The sequence below is a fragment of the Saimiri boliviensis genome, chromosome 14 (assembly GCF_048565385.1).
Source record: "Saimiri boliviensis isolate mSaiBol1 chromosome 14, mSaiBol1.pri, whole genome shotgun sequence".
In the NCBI taxonomy this organism is placed as follows: domain Eukaryota; kingdom Metazoa; phylum Chordata; class Mammalia; order Primates; family Cebidae; genus Saimiri; species Saimiri boliviensis.
The window spans coordinates 91,156,456-91,169,539 of NC_133462.1; the positions used below are offsets into that span (position 1 = coordinate 91,156,456).

At 49.9% G+C, this 13,084-nt stretch overlaps 1 long non-coding RNA gene across 1 annotated transcript in view; it reads right to left on the reverse strand.

Annotated features, from left to right (window-relative positions):
- Nucleotides 1-4,311: 4,311 nt before the first annotated feature.
- Nucleotides 4,312-13,084, reverse strand: part of LOC120362020 (uncharacterized) — a 55,930-nt gene continuing 47,157 nt past the window's right edge. The window contains exon 4 of the long non-coding RNA XR_005578026.2: nt 4,312-10,319. This is a non-coding gene — a long non-coding RNA (uncharacterized LOC120362020). The remainder of the gene's footprint in view (nt 10,320-13,084) is intronic.

Below are 13,084 nucleotides of genomic sequence, written 5' to 3' on the forward strand. Positions count from 1 at the left end.
CATAACAGCTTCATTGGGTGCTCAGCCACATTTTAATTCCATGTCATGGTTCTGGGCACTGGGAGGGAGCAAGGGTTGGGGGAGCCAAGAGGGCTTACTGTAAGTCAACATGTTTGTTGATCCTGGAACATTAGCTGAGCCAGAGGACAGGGAAGCCTTGCAGGGCAGACAGACAAAGAGCGGAGAGATGGTGCCACCACACAGAAGGGTAGGCTGTATTCTCAGGGGGACAGACCCTGGGGAGCCTCTCCATCTGTGGAAAGGACGGTGGTCAATGCCTCATGCTCTGCAAGGCTTTGGGTCCATCGGAAGAGGGCCCTCTCCCAGTCGGAGACTTGTTTATTTGGCATTTAACCAAAAGCATTAGGACTCCTTTCAGAAACATTTGGGCAGGAGCCAATTATTTTAGCATATACTGCAGGGAAAGGAGGTCAATTTAAAGAAAGTTTAGATAAAACAACAGCAGACACAACAAAGCAGCCCTTTAAGGGGCAAAGATGTGGGTGCAGTGTTTCTAGGGAAGGGACACTGACCCCATTCCCTTGAATATGGACAAAGAAGCTCATCAAAGAAGCTCACCAAATCCAGTCATTCATAAGCATGAAAGAGGCCCTCATGCCTCTGCACCCTGGCCAGGAACCAAAGACTCCATCAGCTTTGACACAATCAGTCCTATTAATATGGAGAGGCCTTAGGATTGGAACAAATTCTTCTGGGCAGTCAGCTTGCCTTAAATGATCTGCCAAAGCCCATCCCAGTGTCATTCGCACTCTGGCCGAAAAATATCAATACTTTAAGAGGGGTAAAGGAGGACAGATGTGGAGCTCACATTTCCTGAGCTCTTGCGAACTACAGAGCACTCCACGTTACCTCGTGTTGCCTTCACAGTCGCCTCAGTATTACTGTTTCCATTTCACAAATGAGAAAGCTGAGGGTCTGATGGCTTTAAGGGACTTGCCCAGGGTCCCCCAACCACATGTCACAGAACCAACTCAAAGCATGGGTTCTGGATGTCATCTTTTTAACTTCTAAGCTATTGTGGTCCCAATCTCTTTCTTAGCGTTCTCTGTTTACCATTGATCCTTTCTCCCCTTTCATCAGAAGAATAACGAACTTTTCCAGGGCATTATAATGAATGAAGAATCTTGGTTTTTCATAGCTGTCCCTCAGGAAAGAACCAGAAGTTGAGATGAGGGTGACCTTCACGTAGATGCAAACTTTTGTATTCCTCTGTTTTAGCTTAATTAACAAAGAAACACATTGCACATTTAACATTTAATATTTACTAAATGTCATGATTCGTTATCATTTAATATTTATCTGATACTTAGCCAGTCCTCCAGAGACACAAATGGAGGGTCAAAAACTAAAAAGCAGGAAAGAGAGAGTGAGGAGCGTGGATAAGACATTCCGAGTTTGAGGGAGGGCCAGGAGCGGTGGCTCACACCTGGAATTCCAACACTTTGGGAGGCCGAGGCGGGCAGATCACTTGCAGTCAGGAATTCAAGACCAGCCTGGCCAACATGGTGAAACCCCAACTCCACTAAAAATACAAAAATTAGCCGGGCGTGGTGGTGGGCGCCTGTAATCCCCGCTACTCAGGAGGCTCAGGCAGGAGAACTGATTGAACCTGGGAGGCAGAGGTTACAGTGAGCTGAGATCGTGCCACTGCACTCCAGCCTGGGTGACAGAGTGAGACTCTGTTGAAAACAAAAAACAAAAACAAACTTTGAGGGAGAAGATACAATTTGTTGTCCCACAAATTCTTAAATATTGTTCTTCCTATGCCCAAAGCATTACCCAATAATGCAGTTGCCTTCAAGCAAAAAAGCAATGCTTCCCTGGGCAGGGAGCTGGCCACAGAGCGCACGCAGGCGAGACTCCTGTCCACAGGACACAGATTCCAACTGTGGTTTTCCAGGGGTGGGACCGATGGCCCTGGGCCATCTGTGCTCTCTCAGCAGGACCCCACCAGGTTTCACCGTGACAGCTGAGAGGGGCTAGGATTGCAGCCTTCAGCACTCTGGAAAAAAACAGCTGCTGAGGTCCCTTTGCTGTGCTGGCCCGGTGTCCATTGGTCAATGGGACATTAAGGTCTTTGTTATTCATGCAGCAGTTGGAATCTCTGTCCATTTAAGGAAGGAAGCCGCAGGGTAATCCAGCCCTGGCGGTGCCATCGACCAGTGACTCACTCATTTCTGCCACGTGAACTGTGGGTGAACCCGGCTCCTTCCTCAGACATGGTCTACAGCCTGCACTCGATTAAACTTAATGGATTCCTGAGGAATATATGCGGTCTATATATTAAGTCAAATTAAGCCTCGTGCACCATAAACCATGCTCTCTGTTTGTTTTGATAACATTAGCGAATAGGAAGGAAAAAAGTTCAGGTCTGGGCAAAGAGCAGAAACATGGCCACATTGGTTTACCCCAAAGGGAATCCAAGCCAGTGCCTGCCTGGTGCACTTGGAGGGCTGAGGGGTTCGTCCCAGGGGCACAAGGGGCTGGGAAAGGCTAAGGAATAACAGAGCTGAGCATGGTCCTTGAGTGAGGAGGCACTGGATTCAATACCCGCTGTGCTCCTTGCTAGCCATGTAACCCTGGGTATCTCATTAATGTCTCCTGGCCTCAGTTTCTTCATCTGCGGAATGGACCATCCGTACTTCATAAAGTTGGCGTGAGAATAAAATAAGTAAAGTGTTGTATGATCTGCGTTGCTTTAAAGGAATACCTAAGACTCGTCATTTATAAAGAAAAGAGGTTTATACGGCTCAGGTTCTGCAGGCTGTGTAAGCATGGCAGCAGCATCTGTTTGGTCTCCAGTGAGGCCTCAGGGAGCCTCCGGTCATGGCGGAAGGCAACAGGAGCCAGCGTGTCGCACGGTGAGAGAGGGAGCAAGAGATGGAGGAGGAGCCAGGCTCCTTTAAACAACCAGATCTCACGCGAATTGGAAGCGTGAGCACTCACTCATCACCGAGAGGCTGGCACGGCGCCATTCATGAGGGATCCATGTCCTTAACCCAAACACTCCCATCAGGCCCCACCGCCAACACTGAAGAATTACATTTCAACATGCCATTTGGAGGGGACAGATATCCAAACTACATCAAGCGTCTAGGACAGTTTGTAGCAAGGGTGCATAGTAAGAACTAATAAAAGATGGGAATGTACATATGTTTTTACTCATGTATATGTGTACTAAAACATATATGTATCTCTCTATATGTACATACATGCATACATACCTATACATATAGGTGTATGCATATGCACTGTAGATAAGTGAATATGTGTATAAATATATGTATATATCATAGATGTATGTGTATGTAACTGTATATATTTGTGTGTGTGTCTATATATATATACATAATTATATATCAGCCTTTGTATATATATTGGGCCACAAGTGTCAGAAAGCCTAGGCAAGGTTGGCAGAGGGGCCATAGTGCCTGGGAAGCAGTGGGCAGAGGAAGGGGTGTGACCCCAGGTGCCCAAACCTACCTAGGCAGTAAAAGAGCTTTCTTGGCCAGGCGTGGTGGCTCACACCGTTAATCCCAGCACTTTGGGAGGCTGAGGGAGACAGATCACGAGGTCAGGAGTTCGAGACCAGCCTGGCCAACATAGTAAAACCCTGTCTCTACTAAAAATACAAAAATTAGCCAGACATGGTGGCGCACACCTGTGATCCCAGCTACTTGGGAGGCTGAGGCAGGAGAATCACTTGAACCCAGGAGGCAGAGGTTGTGATGAGCTGAGATCGTAGCACTACAAACCAGCCTGGGTGACAAAACAAGACTCCATCTCAAAAAAAAAAAAGAGCTTTCTCTTCAAGGCCCATTGAGATCTGGGGAAGGGAAGCCGATGTTATCAGGTGGGCCTCTTAGGAGAGAAGGGCTGTCCTTTCATGTCATTTTTGCTGTTTCTAGAAACTGAAATGAGAGGCTGTAACTGCTGCCAAGATTTCTTTAAGTTTCTTCATCTGTGGAATGGCCCATCTATAGTTCATAAAGTTGGTGTGAGAATAAAATAAGTAAAGTGTTGTATTAGTGTGTTTGTGTTGCTGTAAAGGAACACTGAAGACTGGTCACTTGCGGAAAAAAGAGGTCGACGCGAGGGATGGTTCTGCAGGCTGTGCAGGTGTGGTGCCGTCATCAGAATCCAAAGACTCTTTAAAGGGAGAGTGCTAACCTGCCGCAAGAAACGATGGCCAGCATGGCAGATGCCTGCTTTTCTGGGCCTTCCTATAGCTGACCAGGGCAGTTCTGTTCCCAGGCCCTCAGGAGGGAAGAGTGTAAATCTAAGCAGCTGAAGGATGGAGGAGTAGGCTTTATTTTTTCCAGCAATGACGTTGTCCCAACTATGCCACTAGCAATCTGGGCCCGTAACGCAGCATAGGACACGCTTTTCCGTGCACTGATCCTCAGGGGCTACCTCTTCCTCCTTCTTGCCTTGGCCTCCTGTCAGAGAGCAGGCTCTGGAAGCACGATGCCTGGTCAAAGGGGACGAGAATGAGCAAACAGGCCATCATCGTTCCAACAGCCACTCTCCTCTAACTCAGGGAGGGACTTCCGATCCCTGAGCTCCAACGACCTTCGGTGTCCTCCTTTGACAATGAGGACACGTGGATTGAACCTCCCAGGGCTTCTGTGAGGACCCAGTGTGATTCTGTGTACAGGCACATGGTCGGGCCTTGGACGTCAATACAACATTGCACACGTACACACGTCTTTTGGGGATTTGCACACCCTAGGGACGTCTGCAAGTTGGCTCATATTTTTGCCCCCAACACAGTAGTGACATTAAAATGCATGAAAGGACCACATCTCGGGCCTGTAACCATCAGTCTAAGAATGCTGGAGACGCAGGCCAGGATCTGCCACTGCCCACCTGGAGAGGGAGTTTCAGCCTTTCGGCCACGACACCCGTGGGCAGGAGAATCGAGCTGTTGTGGGAAGAGTGAGTACCGAAACTCAGAAAGGTTTTCAAAATCAATTTTGTTTTACTTTGAGTTTTACATGGGAACCATTCCAAAAAGATCTGGAGCTTAGCTGTGGGCTGGATGTTGGTAGCAAGAATGTCCAATAATACATGTTCTTACATAATGTGAGAGTCTGTGCCATCCAGCACTTTCCGCAGCCTGTGGGCAGGTGCAGGTGGGTGAGGACTTTGGGAAGCAGCACAGAATATCTCAGCACCAGGAACGCTGAAAAGGAGGGCAGCGGGCGCGCTGAGACGTCAGCACCTTCACACGGGCCTCCTTCACACCTGGTTACTACCTATTTCACAGGAGGATGTCGTCCCCCTCCGGCCGATAGTTCTTCACCAGATCATCACAGTGAAATAAACCAAAGCCCCGTGGCACAGCTGGGGTCTTCCTCTCCCTTCTTTGCTTTCCGGTCACAGACTTTGGGGTGTTGGCCCCTCTCTTTCTACCCCTTTTGTCAACGCCTTGGCTCTGGAATCCTTCCTCTCGCCTCTCCCCACCCAGGGGTGGTGCTGACCTTGCCCTGGAAGGAGGAACCCTTGGCAGCACTGGGTGGAAAGGCGCCAGCGTGGCTGGCAGGAACCAAGGGACGGATCCCAGGAGACTGTGTGGCTATTGACTCTCCTGCCAATTGTCTGGAGGGAGAAGCACAAAGTGCCCACTGTGAGAGGTGCCTATCAGGCCATGCCAATCAGCGAGGGCACGACAGTGTGCGCTTTTGTGATCTGGAGGCTGAATGTGGTGGGGCGGGGAGGAGCTGCGACCTCTCCAGCCTCGGGACGGGGCGCTGGGGAATGTGCGCGGGAAGGGCCGTCCCCCCCAGCCTGCCCCACATCCAGTCACTGGCTTCGCTGGGATTCTTTGTCAAATTCGAGAGAGGCCAGAGGGAGGACGTGAGAAACAGCATCTCTGTAGAAAAAAAACGGAAACGCGATCTCACCTGCATAACTGCACTTGCCGAGCAGAGAGAAGATGCCGCCGCCCAGAAAGAAGGAAGAAGAGCGAAGCTCTGTTTCTTAACTTGTTCATCTCTCGTTATCAAAAGAGTTTCTGTGTTTCCAGCAGCGTTTTCCAGAAAAACAGAAATTCGGAAGGAACTCTAGGTCACTTTTTGTATAGAGTGAAAGAGTCCTGGCCAATCAGCTTTAAGGGAGAAGGCCCGAGGCTCCCTCTCAGATCCAGAACTTTCCTCCAGGGTCCCCAGACAGACAGGTGTCCAACCCATTTTCTTGGATGCAACAGGTAGGCGCCAACTTGGGAGCTGGAGGTCACGAACGAAAGAACACACTCAAATGTGCAATTCCTGGGCCCCGCCAGCTGAACCTTTCTAGGAAAGGGTTGCTGAGTCTCTCCTTGGACCCTTGAGGCCCGTTCTGGGGCACTTACCCTGGTCTCCCTTGCCTGGGGGGTCAGTTTGTTTTATTAGCCCCTCTAAATGTCAAATCCCTTGAGAGCAGGAACTTAAGCATTTGGGGGTTCTCTGGGGTTCTAAGCTCAGAACCTTGTAAATGACCGACACTCCAAACATGTGTTAAATGAAAAAAAATAGGACTGGGAATAGATGACAGAAATAGCCTCCTGGCTGCCCTCCTGCCCATCTTGCGTGTTACCATGGCATGGCTGAGTGAGTGAAAAATAAATCAGAGGCTGAGATGTAGTTAACAGAAAGCTTCTGCAGTCTTTCATCTGGTCCCAGGGTTCATGAGTTTTTCCTCGGGGTTCAAGTGCTGCAATGTGAAAATGCCAGGCTAAGACAAGGGGGTACAGTGCCAGGCCCAGCGCTGGGGAAACTGAGTTTTCTCTGAGTGTGCGGAAGGGAAGGAGGAGGAGACACATCCACTTCTGGGAAGAGAGACAGGAGTGGGCAGGGGTGGGCTGGGGAAGCACCGCCCCCAGAGAAACGGCCCTGCTGGTGCCCAGGCCGGAAGGAAGAGCTCACCAAGCACCTGGCGTCCAGGGCTCCCTGCATTGCAGCCAAGGACGGGAAGAAGGTGCCGGGCCCCGGCCTGCGGCAGGGACGGGAGGAGGAAGCATTGCTCCTGCAGGGGAATGTTAAACCCAGAGGAGATACCACTTTACTCCTGCGAGTGGCCGTTACTGAAAATTCAAAAAACAATAGATGCTGGCGTGGGGGTGGTGAGAAAGTAAACGCTTGTAAGCTGCTGGTGGGGATGGAAGTTAGTACAGGCTCTGTGGAAAACAGCACGGAGATCTCTCAAACAACTCAAAGTACATCCACCATTTAATCCAGAAATCCCATTACTGGATATTTACCCAAAGGAAATAAACTCATTACATCAAAAAGCCATCTGCACGCCTATGTGTATTAAGGAACAGTTGCAAAGACGTGGAACCGACCTGAGTGCCCATCCGTCAGTGAGCGCATAAAGCAAATGTGGTATATATACACCTGGAGTACTACTGAGCCTCAAACAGGGACGAAATCAGCTCGTTCGCAGCAAATGGGATGGAGCTGGAGGCCGCTGTTCTAAGTGAAGTAACCCAGTGGAAACCAAATGCCATACATTCTCCCCTGCAAGTGGAGCTAAGCTGTGGGTATGCAGAGGCAGACAGAGTGCAGTAATGGACTCTGGAGACTCAGAAGGAGGAGGAAGGGAGGGAGGTGAGAGAGAAAACCCACATCCTGCGTACAATGCACACTACTCAGATGAGCACTGCGCTCAAATCTCAAATCCCAGATTTTCACCGCTAGACCATCATTCATGCAACCAAAAACCACTTACACCCCGAAAGCTATTGAAAATTTTTGTTGTTGTTGTTATTGTTGTTTTATGTGTCATTTTTTAAGAGTTTTTTAAATTAGACTTTAAGTTCTGGGGTACATGTGCGGAACGTGCAGGTTTGTGATGTAGGTATGCACGTGCCACGGTGGTTTGCTGCACCTGACAACCCAACACCTACATTAGGCATTTCTCCTAATGCCGTCCCTCCTCCTTCCCCACATCCCCTCACAGGCTCCAGTGTGTGATGCTCCCCTCCCTGTGTCCACGTGTTCTCACTGTTCAACTCCCACTTATGAGTGGGAACATGCGGTGTTTGGTTTTCTGCTCTTGTGTCAGTTTGCTGAGAATGATGGTTTCCAGCTTCATCCATGTCCCTGCAAAGGACATGAACTCATCCTTTTTTATGGCTGTATAATATTCCATGGTGTGTATGTGCCACAGTTGCTTTATCCAGTCTATCACTGATGGGCATTTGGATCGGTTCCAAGTCTTTGCTATTGTGAATAGTGCCGCAATAAACATGCGTGTGCATGTGTCTTTACGGTAGAATGATTTATAATCCTTTGGGTATGTGAATTACCTATTTAATAAACGGTGTTAGGAAAACAGGCTAGCCACAGGCAGAAAGCCGAAAGTGGATCCCTTCATTACACAGGATACAAAAATTAACTCAAGATGGATTAAGACTTAAATGTAAGACCTAAGACCATAAAAACCCTGGAAGAGAACCACAATCTAGGCAATACGATTCAGGACAAAGACTTCATGGCACCAAAACCCCAAAAGCAATGGCAACAAAAGCCAAAATAGACAAATGGGATCCAATTAGTCTACTGAAATTAAAATTAATAATAAAGTAAGTAACTCCATAATAAGGTCACCTCATAGAAAGCTTGAGACGATAAAAGGACATAGAAAACGGCAAGGACTCATTTCCGAGTAAGAAGTTGAAAATTAATCCCCGGGACTCTAACCGTGACTCTGGATTATCCCTCTCTATTCCCCAGCACCAGGATCACACACTCACACACTACCGCACACACACACACATACCCAGACACAGAGTAAATTCACTGCAGAGTGAAGCATCTTCCCTCAGACACATCAAGACTGAGGTTTAGACAAGCACCTCCTAAACAGCCAGGAAGAACTGAGGGCCTAAAGTCTCATGACAACTTTATGCTGCAAATGGCTGGGTGCAGTGGCTCACACCTGTAATCCCTGCACTTCTGAAGGCTGAGGTGGGTGGATCACTTGAAGTTGGGAGACCAGCCTGGCCACCATGGTGAAACTGGTCTCTACCAAAAACACAAAAAGCAGCCAGGCGTGGGGGTGGGTGCCTTGCAATCCCAGCTACTTGGGTGGCTGAGGCAGGAGAATTGCTTGAACTCAGAGGTGGAGGTTACAGTGAGCAAAGATGGTGCTATTTATTACCCTCTCGCCTGGGCGACAGAGCAAGCCCCTGTCTCAAAACAAAAACAAAACAACAAAAAACCCCAAAATGCTATGCTGGAAAGAATGCAACTACTTTCATTGATTCTCTTAAAATTTGAAGCCTGTGGCAGAGCCCCTCAGTGGGGCGTCATTCTGCTGCTATGCACCAGCCCAACACAGCCTCGCACACCCACCCATCGGAGAGTCTGGACAAGCTCAGATAATGCGGAAAATATTGGAATATCGAAACCTGCATGTTGACATGATATAGGGAAAGGGAGATGAACATTCCTGAATCCTCAGCTCCCATGAAATGTCACACTCTCTCCAGAGAACCTCTGGCTGAATCTGGAGACGGTGTAGCCAGAGGGTCTTTCATCTGAGTTAAACTGAAACTCAGACAAGAGAACAGAACGGTGTAGGGGAGTCGGCTGGCTATGAGAGACAGAGCTGTTGTTGCAGCTCCTGAACCCAGAGAGAAGGAAGGAGAGAGAGCCAGGGACTCCAGTTGAGGCTCGAGGGCCCCTCCTGCTGCATGCACGGGGAGCCTTGCTCTCCCCGGCTCCCCAGCCCCCAGCCGTCCTGGTCCCTGCGGCACACACAGTCTGCTGGCCAGTGGCTGGGGAGATCCAAGGCACTGCTTCATCCTGGTCTCCAGGAAGACGAGCTCCCTAAACAGAAACGGCCTCTCCTTTCCAGGCAGCGCTCACTGCTGCCCACTTCTTAAGCCCACTCCCAGCGCCTCTGGGCATCCGCCCTGTACCCGGACCACTGCAACAGCTCAGGGCAGGGGGAAAAGGACAAGCATCTGTGGACTCAGGGATCACAGGGCTCCTCACAAAAAGAAGGGATGGGACATCGCTCCCGATGTCAGCGCCCATCAGGGGAACCTGGATTGAAGGTGCAGACCCCCCGCCCCGGCCAAAGCTTCTGTGTCCCCCAGCACCGTCCTGATCGCAGATACTCTGTCCCCCAAAGCTGCTGAAATGTCCCAGTGTTTCTGATCTTTAGGGCGTCTCAACACCGTCTCTCCGACTGCCTCTCACTCCGGGAAGCCGCAGCCTCGCATCTTTCAGACAGTGGCTACTTTAATTTGGAAACGGTGGTCCCTGCAATTCAGAGTGAACGTTTCTCTGTGGTGGGCAGCGATGTCCCTGGAGGAGGAGAGAAAAAGGAGGGACGTTAGCTGAGGACTGCAAATGTTGGGCCGTCTCGACAACGGGAATGATGGGAGCCGGAGGCCGAGGCCTGAAAGTTGAGAAGGTGTTTCCGGGCCTCGTAGAAGCAGGGCTTTGTGGCACGGGAGTGTGTGTGTGGCAGGGATGACGAGGACCGGAGCTTGCTGTAAGCTGATGATGTGGGGCCTCGAACACCCAGCCTAGCAGCACAGACTTGTTGCTTTATGTCCGTGTCACCTGAAACACCTACTGTCCTCCCAGATGTGAACAGATGGTCCCTGAGGGATGCGGGCTGGGCCCTGTTCTCCATCCTTCCTTGTCTCATTCTGTTCCCTGGAAGTCTGGCCTCTACGAACCATGATCTGGGCTCCCATGGCCTTTGGCTTTGGGTTGGTTCAGTCGGTATGGGGGTTGAGAAAGGAAGAAGCCAGCGCATTTATTCGCGGGCTCCTTGCTGCCATGCTGTTTGCGAGTGGCAGGCAGTGCCCCTCCCAAGTTCATACGTGGGCCGGGCTGGGCTCTCCTCCCTGTGGTGAAGCCTCAGGTGGGAACAGCTTCGCTCTGCTACCCGCCCCAGGTGCCTCCTCATCCCCTTGCTGGTTTTCTCACTCCATTCGGGCTTCTGTTGACAGTCCTCACAATGACTCCTTTCACGAGCCATCTGCTTCCTGCCAGTCAAGGAAATTTGGGGGACACGCCTGAAAATTTGCAAAGCTTCTTAGCATCTTGAGGCTCCAAAAAGTCCCGCAGTAAAGAAACCCTTAAATTTTGTTTGGTCTACAAAACGCTTTTTTAATTTTTTTCACGGAAAATATTCCCTGAAATGGAATTAATTCTTCCAGAGTGTAGGAAGTGCTGCTATCAATGAAGGGTCATTTGAGGAGGGGAGTGACAGCCTCAAAGCGATGCTTTGGGAAAAGCCGTTTGACCACTGGGAAGGATGCATCGGGAAGAACAGAAACAGGGACATCAGAAAGGAGTGTGGGTGGTAACGAGTCTCGGCGTGGAGGTGCGATCTGGGTCCCAGCAATGCGAAGGAAGGGACACGAACAGGCTCTGCTGGACCCCTTCCACCAGCCCCCATGAGGCTGGGCAGCTGCCGCGGCCTCCAGCAAGAACAGAGCCTCTGCCAATGGTGAGTTTCGTGATTCAGCCTGATATCCTTTTCAATTATTATTTTTATCATCAAATTTCATTTTACTGGAATTCTTATTAGGAACCCTCAGAAAATACTACCTAGGATGCAAAAAGCAGACAGGGCTCAGAAGCAGAACGAAATCTGCTCGTTAAATACAGTCAACTCTTTCTCGCCAGTGGCTGTACCATTCAAAAATAGCACCCCTTTTGATTCGAAAACTGCAGATTTTAATAACTGTGATGACCTGTTACTGAAGAGGAATCAGGACACGGAGGGGCATGTTCGGAGGGCAACGGGTAGGCAGCCCCTGGTCTCGTGCTAATGGGAACCGTCCTCGGTCGAAGGTTCGTTTGGGAGGTTTTTATGTCTAGAACTTTTGCCACGTCCTTCAATGAAACTAGCGCTGCCGCATCCTCCTGACAAACTCCGAGGACCAAAGTCGCCCCCACAGCCCCTCTCTGCTTTCCTTAGCGTTGCATCACGACCAGGGAGACCATGCACCCACTCTGTCTTCCTGTGTTCACATTTCTGCTTCATATTTTTACCGGAATTGAACTTTTTCACAGAAATCCAGAGATGGAGCTGAGAACCCCAGGCCTCCCAACAGGTGCGTTGTTAAGGTGGCATAATCAATTCTCAATTATTTTCAACAAGGAAAGGAAGCATCAGAGCTGGTACCAGAGGACTCCAGGAAGCCTGCTCAGCAGCTAGAGTCACAGAGGAGGGACTCAAGGGCCAGGCACACACCCTGCAGGCACCAAGAGTTCTTGGTTGGATAAAAGCTGAAAGGAGCCCTTTCTTTCTTTTCTTTCTTTCTCTTATTCCTTTCCTCCCTCCCTACCTTCTTTTCCCTTCTTTCCTTCCTTCCTTCCCTCTTCTTCCTTTCTTTCTTTCTCTCTCTCTTGCCTTCTCTCCTCTCCCTCTCTTTCTCTCTTTCTTTCTTTTCAGAGTTTTGCTCTTCTTGCCCAGGCTGGAGTGCAATGGCATGATGTCGGCTCACTGCAACCTCTGCCTCCCAGGTTGAAGTGATTCTCCTGCCTCAGCTTCCTGAGTAACTGAGATTGCAGGTGCCTGCTGCCGCACCCAGCTAATTTTTTTGTAGTTTTAGCAGAGACAGGGGTTTCACTGTGTTAGCCAGGCTGGTCTCGAACTCCTGACCTCGGGTGATCCACCCACCTCGGCCTCCCAAAGTTCTGGGATTACAGGCATTAGTCACGGTGCCCAGCCAAAAGAAGCCCTTTCTAAGTGGTTTGGATCCAGGGGACATAGCCTTCCTGGAGAAGAGCACAAGGGTTTTGAAGACACAGTGGCTGTCTCTAATAACCAGGAAGAGTCATGAGAAAAAGCAAGAGGGCTTATTCCCTGCAGCTCTGAAGAGCGGCCTAGAACAAATGGTCAAAATTCTGGAGTGCTGTGAGGCCAGGTGCAGCAGCTCACGCTGTAATCCCAGCACTTTGGAAGGCCTAGGCAGGAGAACAGCTTGAGCCCGGGAGTTGGAGACCAGCGGGGCAACATAGTGAGACAATGTCTCTACAAAAAAATTTTTCAACTTATCCAGGTTTGATGGCACCCACCTATTGTCCCAGCCACTGAGAAGAGTGTG